At 34.4% G+C, this 20,000-nt stretch overlaps 1 protein-coding gene across 2 annotated transcripts in view; it reads left to right on the forward strand.

The window, feature by feature from the left end:
* DAT (Sodium-dependent dopamine transporter) overlaps positions 1 to 20,000 on the forward strand; it is a 285,224-nt gene that overhangs the window by 539 nt on the left and 264,685 nt on the right. The window contains exon 1 of one of the 2 annotated variants that reach the window (XM_068378501.1): positions 6,204 to 6,749. The exons of the other annotated variant lie outside the window; for it this stretch is intronic. The gene's annotated coding sequence lies outside the window, so the exon portion shown is untranslated. Of the gene's footprint in view, positions 1 to 6,203; positions 6,750 to 20,000 lie in introns of those variants that run through there. 2 annotated transcript variants of the gene reach the window in all.

The following is a 20,000-nucleotide window of genomic DNA, read 5'->3' on the forward strand; positions in this document are numbered from 1 at the left end:
GAAAATTACAAATTTACCTTTAAAGCTGTTTGTCTCCTATTCATGTTTTTCAAACTTGAAACGATTAAAAATTCTTTGTTTTTAGGCCAATTTTAAAAGTAAATATACCGTTTAAAAGAGAAATAAGAAAATATTTGTTTACTGAAAGCTGTTGTACAAAATTCGAGTCTGAAAAAACTAGAAAAAACAAAAATATTTATAGAAAATGTTAATTTTTTTTTATAGAAAATGTGGTATTAATGTGTCCCTCTAAGATAAACTTCCTTTGTTGTAAGTTTCATGGCAATAGGTTGAGAAAATATGGACAAGATCGATTTCGAACTTTTCGAATTTTTTTTGTTTCAATAAAATTAAAATTAAATATCAGATCGCTTTAAAATTTACACAGAAAGACCTCCTTATACACACACACACACACACACACACACACACACACACACACACACATATATATATATATATATATATATATATATATATATATATATATATATAACATGCAAACTTTACTAAAATCGGGTGATAATTTGGTGGTGGCCCTTAATGCCTAGGCCTAATCCCTTTGCATTTTCCAGTCACCGATTTGTTTTCAAAGTACTAAAAACTAAATAATATAATACAGAAAAGTGAGACATGCCAAAGGGTGCAATGTATTGTTAATTTTTTTTTACGAAGCGTATCCATAAAACCAGTTCAAAATATGAAGTAGACATTAGACCTTGAGCTTCTACTCTCCATGATTACTGCAGGTGCTCTACCAAGAACGTCCTTGATTTTCACTCTCATATTTTAAACTAAATAGAGGCTATGCTGACATGAAACGGACTTTATAACTTTTTGTGACAATGCGTGTAGCACTACTTAGGAAATTTTGATATGAAGTATGCATTAGTGATAGAAATCTTACTGGGTGATTGAAAGGGCATGTTATAAGGATTGCATGCTACAGTTTTAGCGTCCACCAGTCTTAAAATGATCTCGTTACCAATATTGTTGCCATCAATATACTGTAGTAGTCTTATAACGTTCATTATACTCGTGCACACGACTGTTATACTATGCTATCCAAAAATAAAAAAAAAACATGTTCGCAGAAGTAAGACATAGTTCTTTAGGTAAAAAAAAAACAACTAAATACTCATAAGATTACTTATGATACGGCGCTCGCTGCTATCATTTGTTTGAGCAAAGTTAAATTACAACCAATTTTCCAGTACTTTAAGACCTTTCCAGGAAAGTTGAGGTAAATTTGGAATTACCGTGAAAACTGTTTATCTTTATCAAGCTGTCACAGTCGAAAATTGAATATTGATTATATTTCATTACAAATTAATTGGCAATGGAATGGAAGGACAAACCTCATGCAGATTTTTTTTTTTTTTTTTTTTAACAAGGGAGACATGCTAAGAGTTTATGGCTATATCTGATGGTTGGTAAATAAAAAGACCAGAAAATCACCAAAATTAGATTCCCCACATGTACTGTTGGACACAAAAATTCCTGTATACGTTGCTCTGAAAAATGCACCCAGCCACACCCTTACTGCGTCCCGAGTTCTTCTACAGTGTTTAGACCCGCCCACCACCTCTGTCAACTCTCCCTACACTATGTTTGGTTATTCGCCGCGCAGAGTGTGCTAGGGTGCACTTCTTTGGAGCAAGGTATACCAGGGACTCCTGTGTCCAACTGTACATATCATTACACAGATGTTTGAACAATCCTTTTCCTTCTAAGAAATGGACACATACATTCAACTCGATGGCACTTTCAATTGCTGGACAACACTAACCCCTCTGGGATGGGGCTGTAAGGGGCTTCATTGCCAACAGCTGAAATATAAGATTTAATACTAAGTGGCAACTAAGAACAACGTTTGTCCAATGCAAAAAAAAAAAAAAAATAAAATAAAAAAATAAAGTTTTACCAGCTTTGCTGCATACTGTACAACACAGAGAATTCAAAAAGCTACTTTCTGTTCAAAATCTAACATGAGGTTTTTAGAGATGATATACAATTGAAGTGGCATTTTAAGATTTGGTGTAGAGAGTAGAATTATTCAAAATATTTATTTTATTACCTTTTCATGACTTTTATGTAAAGAAATATTATAAAAGTATTTCTAGAAAACTGGATTAATTGTGTAACATCTAGCTTCAATTCATTAAAGAGAGATTTTTCATTTCTTACAACCAGGCACTTCTTTCCAACCGTTATTCCTACATTAGGGGTTAGTTTGCTTGATGCACCCAGGGAAAGCATTAGGCATAGTTACTTTCACCAGAAGGTTATATTTTGATAGCCGTTCATTTATTTATTTATGTTTGTGTGATTGTGATTCGCATAACTCAAAAACTATATGACCGAATCTCATGAAATTTGGTGGGATGATTGACCATAATCCAAGGACAATCTGATTAGATTTTGTGAGTGGGTGGGTCAAAGGTCAAGGTAATGAAAAGGTCAAAAAACGTCTTTTTGCTATATCATGGTTAAATTTTATCCGATTTGCATGAAACTATTGCTAATATGTGCATAATTTAATCACCCATCTTGTGATTGGGTCAAAGGTCAAGGTAAAAAAACATTGTTTTTGCTATATCGTGGTAAATTTATATCCGATTTGCATGAAACTAGTGTCAAAATATGCATAATTCAATTGGCTATCTTGTGATATACAACATTCTCATGGTCAAGATCACGAAAAGGTCAATTTTTTTTTTTTGCTTTATTGTAGTCGAATCTCATGAAATTTGGTGGAATAATTGGCAATCATCCTAGGACCATTTGATCAGATTTTGGGATTAATTGGGTCAAAGCCACGTAAAGGTCATAAAGGTTTTTTTGCTATATCTTGGTATATTTTTTTCCAATTTGCATAAAACTGGTGCCAAAAGATGCCTAATTCAATGCCTATATTATGAACAAGGTCAAGGTCACGGAAAGGTCAAAAACATCTTTTTGCTATGTTGGTAGAATCTCATGAAATTTGGTGGAATGATTTGGCATGATCTAAGGACAATTTGATTAGATTTTGCGAGTGATTGGGTCAAAGGTCAAGGTCACAAAAGGGGATTAACATATTTTCCTCTATCGTGTTCAATTTTTATCTGATTTACATGAAAATAATGCCAAAATGTGCATAATTCAATTGTGATATACAACATGACATAGGCGAAGGTATGTGCCCTACCGAGTGTCCGTTATAGTTTATATTTCGCAAAGTTTTTTTTTTTTTTTTTTTTTTTAATAGCAGTCTCTTGCTGCCATTCACCACCGTTATTAGTGGTGGGCGTAACCTTTGATTAAATAGTCCAACTGCGAGGCAGTAGTTTTCACATTTATTGGCAGCGTGCCTAGCCTTTTGCTAAAGAGCATAAGTACAAGGCAGAAGCTGTCCTTTTAAACGCTTTCTACGACACGCAGGACGCACGGTGTTAGTATTCTTACACCGATACCACAGGGAAATCTTACAGCCATGTATCTAAATTTTAATACAAATTCACTATCGTGAGTTCGTGACATGTATATGCATTGATTAATTACCATAAATTCTTTAGAAAAATATTTGCCTATTTATATTTATGTGATTACCCATATCTGGGGTTTCATCGTTTGTTTTTATGAAAAACATCAAATCAAAGGATTTTTTTTTTTTTTTTTTTTGGTCAATGATCCGGCCTTACCTTTCTCTATTCTCTTCCTCCTTCAATCAATTGAAACTGACTGTGTCGTCGATACTGTAAGCAGAGCAGTGATACTTGGGATTGGGTTTACACGGTCGAACGGTTCGTCGAACGCAGTTCGACAGACAAGTGTTTGAAGAGATGTTTGAACGCGTGGATTCGGTATTTGGTTGTCGAACGCATTTCTCAAAGGGTTCGAAGAAAGTTTGTTCTCGCCCGACTTTTGTAGCAGGGGCTTCCTTGTCCACAAACTCTATGTATTTGTGACTGACTCCACCTCTTCGAACCGTTTGACAAGCAGGTTCGACAACCGGGTTCGACGAACTGTTCGACCTTGTAAACCCCGCTCAAGTGGACGAGATTACCTCTTAAATGTCAGCTGAACCAGGTTCTCTTCAGTCTCTTTACTAAGTGCTGCTATCACTGTAGTCATAATCAGGACAGAATATATATTGTTGATGTAGGAAATGTCAGTTGTTTGAAATGAGAATACATTTAGTCACAACAGTTCCCAGTGAATGGTTGGAAAACCCGTGGATGAGGAATCGACCCTAAAAGACATAAAGACATAAGAGCCTCTTCTACTAAGGCTTACAGAAACGCATCATCATCATCTCCTCCTACGTCTATTGACGTAAAGGGCATCTGCTAGATTTCACTTGTCGTGTCTGTCTTGATCTTTTAATTCAATACTTCTCCATTCATCATCTCTTACTTCACCCTTCTTAGTCCTCAGCCATGTAGGCCTGGGTCTTCCAATTCTTCTAGTGCTTTGTAGAGCCTAGCTAAACGTTTTGTGAACTAATCTCTCTTGGGGAGTGCGAAGAGCATGCCCAAACCATCTCCATCTAACCCTCATCATGATCTCATCCACATTTGGCACTCGAATAATCTCTCTTATAGTTTCATTTCTAATCCTGCCCTGCCATTTAACAGAAATACAAGAGGAAATCATTAATAAGATTGATAAGAATTATACATCAAGTGTGACATTTCACTGTTTTAAGCACAAAAAGTTGGTTACTGTGGTCCTTAGTAAGACAAATCGAAATAGTCCCTGCCTGGTAATTACCGGACTGGGATTCGAGTCCCGTTGCAACTCGATAGTATCATTAGTGTCTGCAACCTCACCATCCTTGTGATCTAAGGAGGGGGGGGGGAGCTTTGAGGGAGCTTATAGGGCTACCTGCTAAGTAATCAGCAGCCATTGCTCGGCCCTCCCTGGTCTTAGCTTAGGTGGAGCTGGTGTTTGGGTGCTGATCACATGTATATGGGGTTAGTCTTTAGGGCATTGTCCTGCTAACCAGGGAAATGTCACCCTCCCTTTCCTCTGTTATTCATGAGCGGTCTTTAAATCTTTAAAAATACGATCCTCCCAAATATTTTGCTCGGTTTCATGTAACCATTGAATTGACTTCCATTTGATAAAAAATAGGTCGTATTCACAAGAAATATAATTATATCGATTGTTTTTCCTTTTGTAAAACCTGTTAATGTAATGATTATAAATGGGTCATATAAATTTCATGTGCTGTAATGATAGTATAATAGAAATATTTTCATTAAAATTATTATTGTCATAAGTAGTGAAGATAAATTTAATCAACTATAAATATAAAATAAAAACATGCGAGTAAGTCAAAGATGGGAATTGGAAAGGTGCAAAAAGGTCTAGGAAATGGGTACCAGGAGAGAGAGAGAGAGAGAGAGAGAGAGAGAGAGAGAGAGAGAGAGAGAGAGAGAGAGAGAGAGAGAGAGTACATCGACCCAAGATTGCCAACAACAGGCAGTCAGAACGAGGCATCGTGTGCATTTCCTTATGTGCGTATGTATATGTGAATCTGTGTGTATGCGTATGTGTGTATGTGTGTGTGGAGAAAGAAAGAGGGGGGTGGGGAGTAGGGTTATCCATGAAAGTGCCTCCAAGGGGGAAGAGGGGAGAGAATTAGCAACAGGCTTATTGAGGGGGAGGATTAGGAATTGGAGAGTAATACGAGGAAAGAAAAAAATAAAAAAAAGGAAAATAATGGGAGCGGATTGGAAAATTATAGAAAAAAATTAAATCAGAGGATAATGTAACTGGAATGGATTTAAGAGTCACAGAGAGAGAGAGAGAGAGAGAGAGAGAGAGAGAGAGAGATTCAGGGCGTGTGTGTGTGAGACTTGTATCGAGCCAGAGAAGGGGTGTGGGGGGTGGGGGGCGTGATCTTTGTGGGCGTGCCGCAAGTAATTTTCAGGTATGATTGACTGTTGCAAGAAGTGGGCGGGAGCATTCCCGGTACGAGACATATTTTGATTGGCGCAATTCCAAGAAATCTCCGAATGCTTGGATGCCAATGGCTGGGAAGATCTGTGAATGGGCGGCGCAAGACACGGCCTTAGATGAACTGTCCCAAGGCTCAGGAAGGAGATAGTGGGAGGGGTTAGAATTAGGGGGCGTGGCCTCACGCCAGGGCAGGCGTGTCGAAGGTGGGGCAGACGAGGGTCGGTTAGTGGCACCAGGAGGTGACTGACAGTGGCAGTAGTGGCTGACCCTCTGCAACGCTGTGGATGGGCCAGTGCGACTCCAGCTTTTCCCTGCTGATTGCGCTGTGGAACGTGGTGACCCCGCTGTTGGTGTGGGTCTCCTGTTGGCGCTCTCCTTCTGCTGCTGCTGCTGCTGCCCACAACCACCTCACGACCACACCGCCCGCGCCTTAACCCCATCCCCACACCACCCACGGCTGCTCCGGAGGTCACCCATATCCATTCAGCCCACTCTGTCTTGCCAAATCTATCCAGTCCATCTCAAACTCTCCAGTTCTTGCCTTCTTCAGAGCCTCTGCCTCACCTTCCATCGGGGTTTCGAGCCCCATCTCAGTCAACCTCAATCGGGGAACCTCGAGTGCGGCAGAGGAACCCCATAAGGGTGGCTCGTGGGTGGTGTGGGTACGGTGTGTGCCTGGGCTGGTGAGGATGGGCGAGCGGCGTGTGTTGAGAACGTTCGTCATCACCAGTCAATGGGGGACTCTGAAGAACGCCCTTGGCCTACACACCACAGTGCCTGCTGCCCTTTCAAGCCCTTAGGTGAGTCTCGTCCTTTGGAAAACATCATTTTTCTTAAATGTAATATGTGTTTCTTAGGACTATTTCAATCCAAAGCAGAGGGGAATTGCAACCTTTTTCTAGTTCAAGTGCTTCTCTATGATTTTTATCTTTTTTTTTTCTTTTTGGATTCGTAAATTATTAAAAGACGGTCAAATATATTATTAAACTTATTGAAACCTAAGATAGAGCCAAAACTTTTTTTTTTGTATTCGTAAATTATTAAAAGATGGTCAAATATATTATCAAACTTAATAGAACCTAAGGTAGAGCCAAAATTAATTTTCTGTACTTTTTATTCTTGACACTATTTCAGCTCGATGACGGATCGATTTCATATTTGACATTCGTGATAAATATTTGAGTAAACGCAAAATTTACATTAGAGACTCATTTAGAGACACAATTCAGTCATATCTTTTTGGATAATGTCTTGTCTGCAAGCTATATATATGTATATATATATATATATATATATATATATATATATATATATATATATATATGTATATATATATATATATATATATATATATATATATATATATATATACGTATATATATATATATATATATATATATATATATATATATATATATATACGTATATATATATATATATATATATATATATATATATACGTATATATATGTATATATATATGTGTATATATATATATATATATATATATGTGTGTGTGTGTGTATTTATCATCATCATCATCAGTCGTTACTAGTCCACTGCTGAACAAAGGCCTCAGTCGCGTCGTTCCATTCGCGTCTGTTTATGGTCTTTCTACGCTGATTTTCTTAGTTCGTCAATCCATCGTCTTTTCTTTCCTCTGCTTCGTTTGCAATCCCAAGGGATCCATCCTATTATTCTTTTTGTGCATCTATTATCTGTAATTCTCATCATATGTCCTACCCATGTCCATTTATTTTCTTTGTTTTTAGAATATCATCTACTTTAGTTTGCTCTCGTATCCACGTTTTTCTGTCTCTTATCGTTATTCCCATCATTAATCTTTCCATAGCTCTCCAAGTTGTAACTAGCTTATGTTCTAAGGCTTTAGTAAGGCTCCAAGTTTCTGATGCACTAATTGATACTGGTCGGACCATCTGATCAAATACTTTTCTTTTTAGAGAAAGAGGCGTTTTACTTTTCATACTTCTATTTTGTTTGCCAATAAGTTTTTCATCCCGCGCTAATCATTTAAATTTTGGTCTTATGTCTTGGGGAAACATTGACTGTCTGTCCCAATACGTACAGTATATCCATTAATAATCCATGAAGGTTCGTCCATAACTATATTGTCTCTGTGCATTTTCATTGAACATTATCCTAGCTTTACTCATATTCTTTTTCAGTCCTACATTTTTGCTTTTTTCCATTTAAATTTATCATCCTTTGTAATTCTTCCCCGGATTCAATATAATTTATATATATATATATATATATATATATATATATATATATATATATACACACATATATATATATACTATATATATATATATATATATATATATATATATATATATATATATATATATATATATATATATATATATATATATATATATATATATATATATGATTTATAATGTGTGTGTGCGCATGCATGTTTATGTGTATGTATATGCGTACACATAATCTTCAAAATAACACTACAGAGAACTCACTGAATATAATTTTATATATGAAAATTTTCCTTCAAGTCCATCATGTAAGGCGGCAGGGGACAAATGTATAAACATTAAACTGAAAAGTATGCCATAACATGTACCCAAATGGTCCGTCCATATTGCTCACGTGAATTCGTTTATGCAGAGAAAGGAATCAAATTTCGGGATATTTCAGCTGTTGTGTTTGTAGTTAAAAGATATCTATAATCATTTGGACCAGTGGTCTATTTTTCAACAATATAAATGCGAATTTAAAAAGAAAAAAAAGGTTCGGTGTAACTTTACTCACGAAAAACTTGAAGTTTCTCAAAAAGCAATGTCTAAAAGAATATCACTAATAGCTAAGCTTCTAAACTTGCATATGTACTGTACACTCACACACACACACACACACACACACACACACACACACACACATATATATATATATATATATATATATATATATATATATCTCATCATCATCATCTCCTCCTATAGCTATTGACGCAAAAGGCGTCTGTTAGATTTCGTCAGTCGTTTCTAGCTTGAGCTTTTAAATCAATACTTCTCCATTCATCATCTCCTGCGTCATGCTTCATAGTCCTCAACCATGTAGGTCTGGGTCTTTCCACTCTTCTAGTACCTTGTGGAGCCCATTTAAATGATTGGTGAACCAATCTCTATTGAGTGCGTATTCCCTGAAATAGGATTAGGATAAAACTCTTCTAGGAGAAGGACACTCCAAAATCAAACCATTGTTCTATAGTCTTGGGTAGTGCCATAGCCTCTGTATCATGGTCTTTCACAGACTTAGGTTAGAGTTCTCTTGCTTGAGGGTACACTTGGGTACACTATTCTATTTTATATCTCTTCCTCTTGTTCTTTTAGTTTTTATAGTTAATATGAGAAATATTCATTTTAATGTTACTGTTCTTAAGATATTTTATTTTTCCTTGTTTCCTCTCCTCACTGGGCTATTTTCCCTGTTGGAGCCCCTGGGCTTATAGCATCCTGCTTTTATAACTTGGGTTGTAGCTTAGCAAGTAATAGTAATAATAATAATAATGATTATTTTCAGTTAAAATATAATCTGATATTAGAATGCAGCAGCAGTCTAAATTCGTATTTGAGACGGAATAAAAAAATTTGGGGTCCACTCGATCATAATAATGATGAGGTGCTATTTCAGTTGAGAGAGAGAGAGAGAGAGAGAGAGAGAGAGAGAGAGAGAGAGAGAGAGAGAGAGAGAGAGAGAGAGAGAGAGAGAGGCAATTCTGCATAGGCACAGAGTTAATCAGTGCATTATCACAATGTACTATGCTATTGATTTTTATAACAACAGAGAGAGAGAGAGAGAGAGAGAGAGAGAGAGAGAGAGAGAGAGAGAGAGAGAGAGAGAGAGAGGCGCAATTCTGCATTGGCACATAGTTAATCAGTGCATTATCACAATTAATGTAGTATGCTATTGATTTTTATAACAGCACAAGAGAGAGAGAGAGAGAGAGAGAGAGAGAGAGAGAGAGAGAGAGAGAGAGAGAGAGAGATAATTCTGCATAGGTTAATCAGTGAATTATGACAATTTATTTACTATACTATTTATTTTAAAACATAACACAAACCAAATTAGAATTGTAAAGTTCTTCATCATGAGCAACTCTCCCCAAATAGACGGAACTGACCTGTCACTCAATGTTGATGAATCGACCTATGACATTATTCCTCTTTCTACATTTCTCTCTTTCTCTTTCTCCGGATATGCACAAATAACATAAGTTCGTACACATACAAGAACAAACGCACACATATAGCCTATATTTCGATATCATCATCATCATTAGCCGTTTCGAGTCCACTGCAGGACAAAGGCCTCAGACATGTCCTTCCACACGCGTCTGTTTGTGGTTTTTCTATACTCTCTCTCTCTCTCTCTCTCTCTCTCTCTCTCTCTCTCTCTCTCTCTCTCTCTCTCTCTCTCTCTCTCTCTCTATATATATATATATATATATATATATGTGTGTGTGTGTGTGTGTTTGTGTGTTTTTATTGATATGTATTAATATGCATAATTGTATTTATGGATATATGCAGAACATACATACACTAAGATAGGTAAAAATTCATTTATGATGAATGCTTCTGGCTGGGCAAGGATTCGAACCTATGCCCTAAGTCGAAACAATGCCGGTAGGAACCACTTTTTTCAAGATAACTCGATTGGTAGGTAAACTGGTCCCTGCTGGCATTGTTTCGAATCAGGGCATAGGTTCGAATCCTTGCCTAGCCAGAGGCATTTATCATAAATGAATTTCCTGTGGATACACATTCCCCAAGGTAGAATTCGATATTAAATGCCATTGTGGTTGATATTTGCATTGATTAAAATCGCGAGTGTTAGTGATACAATATCCATACATACACACACGCATATATATATATATATATTATATATATATATATATATATATATATATATATATATATATATGTATGTATGTATATATACACAGTATATATATACATATATATATATATATGTATATATATATATATATATATATATATATATATATATATATATATATATATATATATATCTGTGTGTATATGTGTGTATATTTGAAAAGCAACTAACAAAAACAATATTTGTCTGAGTTTTGTTACGCAGTTTCTCTATGAGACGAATGAGGCATTCTTTATCATTTCATGGAATTCACTCACAGTTGTCAGTTGGCCACATCAATCGAGCAACAGAGAGAGAGAGAGAGAGAGAGAGAGAGAGAGAGAGAGAGAGAGAGAGAGAGAGAGAGAGAGAGAGAGAGAGAGAGAGAGAGAATGGAAAGTGAGTGGAGTGGGCGAAGAAAGGGAATTGGGGGCCAGAGTCCTCTGCCAAGGGTTCGATTTTGTCATAATTGGTGGCAATAATTTTGCTCATTCCGGTAAAATGGTTTTAGATGGGATCCCTTTAATTCCAGTCGTCTGTTTTGCCAATGGCACAAGGGGTTAAGTGAGGTCACAGCCAACCGTCCAAATACGATGTCCCCATTACTGGTAATTATGAATGAGTCACGGAAAAAAAGGAAAATATGAAATACACACGGCGATATTTCTTCATCAGAGTTAATCCGTAGTAATTAATGATATCGCAAAGGCACATTCATGTAGTTGCTTAGGAGAAATTAATTCTTTTAAATGCATTTTATCGAATTACCGTCTAATGGCACCGTGCTTAATGGTGCCCTGTTTCAAGATCATGAACTAGAGGGGCACTCAGTGGGGAGCATGGCTTCGCCACGCCAAGCGGTCTTATTTTCTTATTAACTCCACTGTGTACTTGTACTTCGATGTATTTCTTCAAAATCTAAACGATTTGTCCTTGAGTCATACCCCACATGTCCACCAAATTTAATTGAAATTGGTTTAGTAGTTTTTGCGTAATGTTGTTCACAAACAAAAGTAAACTTAACAAAACATTTGCCTTTTGCTTAACATTGCGATTATTTTCAAAGTACTGCTGCGTATTTGTACTTTGATGTAGTTTATCTAAAATGAATAAGATTCAACTTGGGGTCATACCCAACATGTATACCAAGTTTGGCCAATATCGGTACAGTAGTGTTTGTGTAAAGTTGCTCAAACATAAGCAAATAAATAAAGTAATAAACAGATGACAGGATGAATATACAACCCTTATTTGGTGAAAGCAATTAGGGAATAAATGTTTCTACAGAGGGGCATAAACTGAAACAGTTGGGTGTAGGATATACAGTTGCTTTGGAATATGAAATTGATCTAAATATGGTTTTCGACTCATGGGAATTAAGGTCAACCTTATATAAAAATGCGTTTATAATATTTTCAGTATGTTTATGTCGTTTTATTTTTCTGTGATGAATTAAAAAAAAGAGTTAAATGCTAAATGAATGTGTCTGATTATTTCGTCTTAGATAAAGCGTGGGATATACTAAAAAAAATGAATGATAGTTAATCTAGGATTATTAAACTTTATTCCTCAGCTGAAGAGGCACTTTGTAAAAGTGCGAAAGCTTCTGCATTTTTTAAAAACATACAACGTATACAATGGTGGATTTTAATACCCATAATATAGGATTTATAATATATAATCTAAGACAGTTTAATGGAATTGTATATGATCCCAATTTATCATTAAAGACACCGAGTCCTGATAGGTGTGGACAGCTCTGCATAACGGAAAAAACGTACACAAAATTTGTTTTGAAAATAAGGGAAAAATACTCATGGGCCAAATATTCAGTTTTGTCAGTTATTGTGTCCAAACACGGAACAATAAAACCCACACACTTGTTGACAGCCGTGACAAGTCCGAAATTCTCCTCGAAAAAGTATTAGGACATTTTCAGTTGATAAGGCAACGCAGGGCATTTCACTGTTGACGTAATGAAACGACCGATTATTATTTGCCTTTCGTGTTCCGCTCTTGAGGAGGCCATACATAAAGACGATTCCAATTTTTATTCTGTTTATTTTTACGCTTTACTTATTTTTCTTTAGAACACGTCTTTAAAAATTCGCTAACAAAACGAGAAATTCCAGTGATACATAGGCTACTAACAATAAGAGTTCCAATGATACATAGGCTATTAACATTAAGAACAATTACAATGATATATAGGCTACTAACAATAAGAGTTCCAGTGATACATAACTATTAACAACAAGAATTCCAATGATATTTAGGCTATTAACAATAAGAGTTCCAATGATACATAGGCTATTAACATTAAGAACAATTACAATGATATATAGGCTACTAACAATAAGAGTTCCAGTGATACATAACTATTAACAACAAGAATTCCAATGATATTTAGGCTATTAACAATAAGAGTTCCAATGATACATAGGCTATTAACATTAAGAATAATGACAATGATATATAGGTTACTAACAATAAGAGTTCCAATGATACATAACTATTAACAACAAGAATTCCAATGATATTTAGGCTATTAACAATAAGAGTTCCAATGATACATAGGTATTAACATTAAGAACAATTACAATGATATATAGGCTACTAACAATAAGAGTTCCAATGATACATAGGCTATTAACATTAAGAACAATTACAATGATATATAGGCTATTAACAATAAGAGTTCCAATGATACATAGGCTATTAACATTAAGAACAATTACAATGATATATAGGCTACTAACAATAAGAGTTCCAATGATACATAGCCTAATAACAATAAGAGATCCAATGATACATAGGCTATTAACATTAAGAACAATTCCAATGATACATAGGCTACTAGCAATAAGAACAATTGTAATGATGCATAGGCTACTAGCAGTAAGAACAATTGTAATGATGCATAGGCTACTAGCAGTAAGAACAATTGTAATGATGTATAGGCTACTAGTAGTAAGAACAATTGCCATGATGAATAGGTTACTACCAAAAAGAACAATTGCAATGATACATTGGGTATTAACAATAATAACAATTCCAATGATACATAGGCTACTAGCAATAAGAACAATTGCAATTATGTATAGTCTACTAGCAGTAAGAACAATTCCAATGATATATAGGCTACTAGCAATAACAACAATTGCAATGATACATAATCTACCAGCAATAAGAACAAGTTGTAATGATACATAAGCTACTATCAAGATGAACAATTTTCATTATACATAGCCTACTAACAATATGATTTATTGCTGGGTTATAATTCGATTTTTTCATATTGATAGTGGCCTATGTATCATTGGCTATTTGTAATATGAAGAAATTCAGTGATAACTAGCAATAAATCATATTGTCATATTGTTAGTAGCCTATGATTGATGAAAATTGTTAATATTGCTAGTAGCTTGTGTATCATTGGAATTCTTCATATGGCTAGTAGCTTAAGTGTTATTGGAATTGTTTTTATTGCTAGTAGTATATGTATCATTGGAATTGTTCTTATAGCTAGTAGCTTAAGTATCATTGGAATTGTTCATATTGCTAGTAACCCAAGTATAATTGAAATTTTTCATATTACTAGTAGCGTATGTATCATTGGAATTGCTCATATTGCTTGTAGCTTAAGTATCGTTGGAATAGTTCTTGTTGCTAGTAGCCTATGTATCATTGGAATTGCTCATATTGCTAGTAGTGTATGTATCATTGGAATTGTTCATATTGCTAGTAGCTTAAATATCGTTGAAATTGTTCTTGTTACTGGTAGCTTATGTATCATTGGACGTGTTCATGTTACTAGTAGATTAAGTATCGTTGGAATTGCTCTTGTTGCTAGTAGCCTATGTATCATAGGAATTGTTCACATTGCTAGTAGCCTATGTATCATTGGACCTGTTCATATTACTAGTAGCTTAAGTATCGTTGGAATTGTTCTTAGTGCTAGTAGCTTAAGTATCCTTGGAATTGTTCTTGTTGCTTATACCTATGTATCATTGGACCTGTTCATATTACTAGTAGCTTAAGTATCGTTGGAATTGTTCTTAGTGCTAGTAGCTTAAGTATCCTTGGAATTGTTCTTGTTGCTTATACCTATGTATCATTGGACCTGTTCATATTACTAGTAGCTTAAGTATCGTTGGAATTGTTCTTAGTGCTAGTAGCTTAAGTATCCTTGGAATTGTTCTTGTTGCTTATACCTATGTATCATTGGAATTCGTCGTTTTGTTAATGAATTTTATAACTCATTTTGTGGAGCGAAAATTTATGATTTCTGTTAAAAAATCAGTCTAGTATCGATAACTTCTCTCTCCTTCTCTCCTTGTAAGCAATTCTCCGTTTTGAATCACATTTTTAAGTGATTTTCAATTTTGAGTCACACGAAGAAAAATTCTTGTTGAGCTTATTGCTGAAAGATTCGATGATTCCCATCCTTAGTTGTATTAGAGATTGAATCTTTATTAATTTAAATATAAGAAAATAATCAGTATAATCTGAAGTTGTTTATTCAGCCATCTGTCACTGTTGTCACTTCCTATAAAGATTCATGTCAAGAAGCTTGAGTATATGTTATGAAATATACAGAAATTTTTTTTTACATTGAGTTGTGAAAGAATCTGTATTTTTATCAGTTATATGTGTTTTTCATAGAAGAAATAGAGGAATGAATTATGATTTTTTTTTCTTGGGGCCTTAAGCGTTAGTTAGAGTATATGTTTTGAAATATACAGATTTTTTGTTTACATTGTATAGTGAAAGAACCTATATATATATATATATATATATATATATATATATATATGTATATATATATATATATATATATATATATATATATATATATATATATATATATATGCTTTTCATAGAAAAAATAGAGGAATGAATTATGAACTTATATTTTTTTCTCGGAATGTTATGCGTTAAGTATATTTTAAGTAAATGAAGAAAAACACTCACAGACACACCCCAAAAAAAAAGGAAAAAAAAAACAGGAAGCTAGAGTATACGTTTTGAAATATAAAGAAATTTTCTTACATTGTGTAGTGAGCCTGTATTTTTATCAATTATATGTGTTTTTCATAGAAAAATTAGAGGAATGGATTATTAACTTATATATATTTTGTTTCATATGACATTATACGGCAATTATATTTTGATTGAAAAATATTTTTTGAAGAATATCCTAACAAGTAAAATAGCAAAGTAAAGAAATGGCTAAATTAAATACACATCACTGTTGGAATTTCCATTTCGATGTGGAAACTTATAATTCATACAAAGCTTACTCTTCATCGATAGTTTCATATTTTGTACAATAAAATAATTACAGAATGAATAATTAGTTTTGTTTATTTGTATATGACAAAGTGTGTAGCCTATGTATAGTTGATATTGAGAAATTAATTCAATTCTTCTCCATTCATCATCCCCTACTTCATGTGCTATAAATGCATTTATGTGTCATCTATATTTCGTCTATCAGGAATACGATGTTCCTTGAAGATCTTTGACGCCTATTGATTTCTCCTTGAAAGACTAAGTCGAAATCACTCTAACGGAAAGGATGACAGGACAAGACTGAATAAAGAAAGCGCCACGTAACCCGACACCATAAAATTTCCATACGGGCCTAATATATGAAAATCAATGCGGCATATTGATGTATGTGCGACCGGAAATAATGTAGTTGCCTTTAGTCATTTGAGTGTTGGTTGTATTTACTGCAAGAATTTGAGCGTTGATTTAGCTTGTCACTTGAACTTTGCTTTTATACTGATTATTCCTTCAAAATTAAGGCCAAAATTAAGTTTGCAGAAGTATACTTTTGAAGTGGATAAGTAAAGATTAAGAATATATTTACCTGTATGTTGGAAAAGCGACACACCAGAGGCAGTCAACCTTACATGAAAAAAAAAAAAAATAAAAGAAAAACTATAAAGGGTTCCCGAAGATAAATTGGCAAATAGGGGATGTACGATAAGTTATAAATCTGTTTGATTACCTAATTTAGGCAGAGAATGTAAGATATATAAATTTAAAGGTAGATTTTAAACAGAAGTAGAGAATACTCTTACTTTACAAAAAGGATAGCGGATGAATCTTACCTAACTTTGTGTTAATAATTCACTCTTATGAAGCCTTCACGTTGAGGCATTTACATTTCCAGCTGGTTAGTGTTATTTTTTTTTCTTTTTTGTAGACTGTTCTAGTTTTGTAATCAAATTGAATTTACTGCTTGTGGTAATTAATTCCAATTTGATTACAAAATAAGAACAGTTTAAAAAAAAAAAAAAAAAAAAAAGATAACGCCAACCATCTAGACATGTAAATGAAGTTTCCTAAGTAAAGGGAATAGAGAGAAAAAGCATTAGAGTTGCTCATGGCTCGCTAATCTCGCAATGATTTAAAAATTCTCATGATTTGAATCGTGGTACAACAGACTAAGTTTTTTTTTTTATTATCAAATGAAAATTTAGAGTAAACTATTTCATCTGGAAACGTTCCTGCCTCATGATCCGCTGGACAGGGTTTCGAAACCTGCCCAAGTTCGATAGCTCTACCTGCTGATTCATCAGCAGCCACTGCCTGGCCCTCCATGGTCCTAGCTTGGTTGGAGAGGGGTCTTGGGTACTTATCATATGTATTTATGGTCAATATCTTGAGCATAGTTCTGATAGGGACATTTCCTATGTCCCTTGTCTTTTCCATTCATGATTGATCTTTAAATCTTTAAATAATCATCTGAAACGTTTGAAGAAGCACAGAAAACTTAAGCACTTTTAATGGAAATCTAACAACTTCATCCTTCTCTTATATACTTATTTTGATGTTCTGAAACTAATTTAATTTATTAGTCATCTTTTCTCGGCATATCCATTTTTCTCGGTAGATTTCCAACACAATTTCTTTAAAGGTTTAAAGGCCACTCAGGAATGGCAGGGGAAAGGGACAGTGACATTGCTCTATTGAGGAGGACAATGCCCTAGGGATTGACCATGTATACATATAAACAGCGCGCAAGCCCCCTCTCCACCCAAGGTAGGACCAAGGAGGGCCAGGCAATGGCTGCTGATGACTCAGCAGATAGACCAATAGGCTCCCCCAAACACCCAATCCTTAGCTCACAAGGATGGTAAAGTTGCAGCGACAGAAGAAACTAGTAGAGTTTTAGAGGGACTCAAACCCCAGTCGGGCGTTCATCAATCAGGGACGTTACAACATCAGCCACCAGAACCCTACAGACAATAAAACGTTTTGAAACAAATAAAATTATAGGCTCAATGATTGGATACAACAAATGCTTTTGTTTTACTTTCTTGCTTATTAAGGCTTATACATCAAATACTGAATACACGTGACGTCAAATATCATTGGATAACCATTGAGGTTAGAGGGACGAAGCTAGATTAGTACTTGATTGGTCCGCACAAATAGATGATGTAATCAGATGTTGAGAGAATCTTGAGCATCGGATCCCCAAAATATGTTTTAAATGTGTTTCTATTTTCTTGTTTTCTAAATAAATTATACACCATGATACAAAATGTTCCAGAACTGGAAGTCTATACTCAAGAAATGAAAGTGAAAAAAAAAAAAAATTTATCAGGAAAGGGTCACAATATTTCATCTGTAATTTTATTTCCTGTTGATAAAAGTCGTTTTATAACTTATGAATTTCTAAATCGAGAATTAATCCACCCTTAATAATTATATACGTTGTTGTACTTATCAAAACATTGTCAGCATAATCAATAGAACATGAAATAACGGGTCTCCCTAGTTTCGTGGTCCATGCAATCAGGCCATCCCGCGTCTCTCTCTCTCTCTCTCTCTCTCTCTCTCTCTCTCTTTTACGCAACAGGTCTTGCTATGCCGCACTTACTGGCATGGAAACCACTAACTTGAGGGCCAATTAGTTTGGTCAGTGCTCTATGATATCCACTTTCAGAATTTGGAATACCTGTCTTAGCCCGTTTAAAGAAAAATAAATCAGATCTTACCTGTTATTCCTTTCAAGATTGCCACTAGGACATTTGATAAGCCTCGCTTTCTACATTTACCTTTTTGGAACTTTTTCAATTTATATATATATATATATATATATATATATATATATATACATATATATATATATATATATATATATATATGTATATATATGTATATATATATATATATATATATATATATATATATATATGTATATGTATATATATATATATATATATATATGTATATCTATGTATATATATATATATATATATATATATATATATATATATATATATATATATATATCTTTGATTGCTTTTATCACCAATAATTGTCGTAAATGATGCATAGTGTTTCGATGTTAACCACAGATTATTTGATAAATATCTTTGATAATTAATTCTCTAATAATTAACTTTACTTTTACTTTACTTTAAGGACAGTTTTTTCTGCTCCTATACAGCAGAAGAACCTTACTCTCTACACGACCTCCAAAGTCATTTTATCATGTTCGTTCGAAAGCATTCAACATTTCCCATCGCATATTGCTCGTTTATTGTTATATTGTTATATCGCCACTATCAAAGCACTCTCAGAACAAGAAAGTCTCCAGTTTTTCTTGAAAGCCTTGATTTATTGTTGGGACATACCAGCGACTTATAATTGCCTTTTCCTTAACCTCTTTTCTTAAGCTCTTTATGCCAACTATATCAATGACTATTTACTAGAATTGCAGTAGTTATTATCTTTTCTACGACGACGCACTTTTGAAATGTTTGACTTTTTAGTTATGTAATTGCTGGATTCGAAACTTGGAAAGGACACGGGAGATCGGTAAGATCTAAGCTTATGGATTTCCATGTTGGAAATTACTTTTAGAACTCGACGATTTGGTGAAAATAATCATAATTCATTATATTTTTTCTTTTGTAGTGGTTACTCTTCGTTGAGAGAGAGAGAGAGAGAGAGAGAGAGAGAGAGAGAGAGAGAGAGAGAGGTATGAATAAACAAAAAATTCAAATCCTTAAAAAATCCGCCAGCCAAAGCCTTAGAAAGAGCTTTAGAACCGAGCTGCCACGGGGCCTGAAAATACAATAGACAAGAAAACATCGCAA

The sequence above is a fragment of the Palaemon carinicauda genome, chromosome 8 (assembly GCF_036898095.1).
Source record: "Palaemon carinicauda isolate YSFRI2023 chromosome 8, ASM3689809v2, whole genome shotgun sequence".
NCBI lineage: Eukaryota > Metazoa > Arthropoda > Malacostraca > Decapoda > Palaemonidae > Palaemon > Palaemon carinicauda.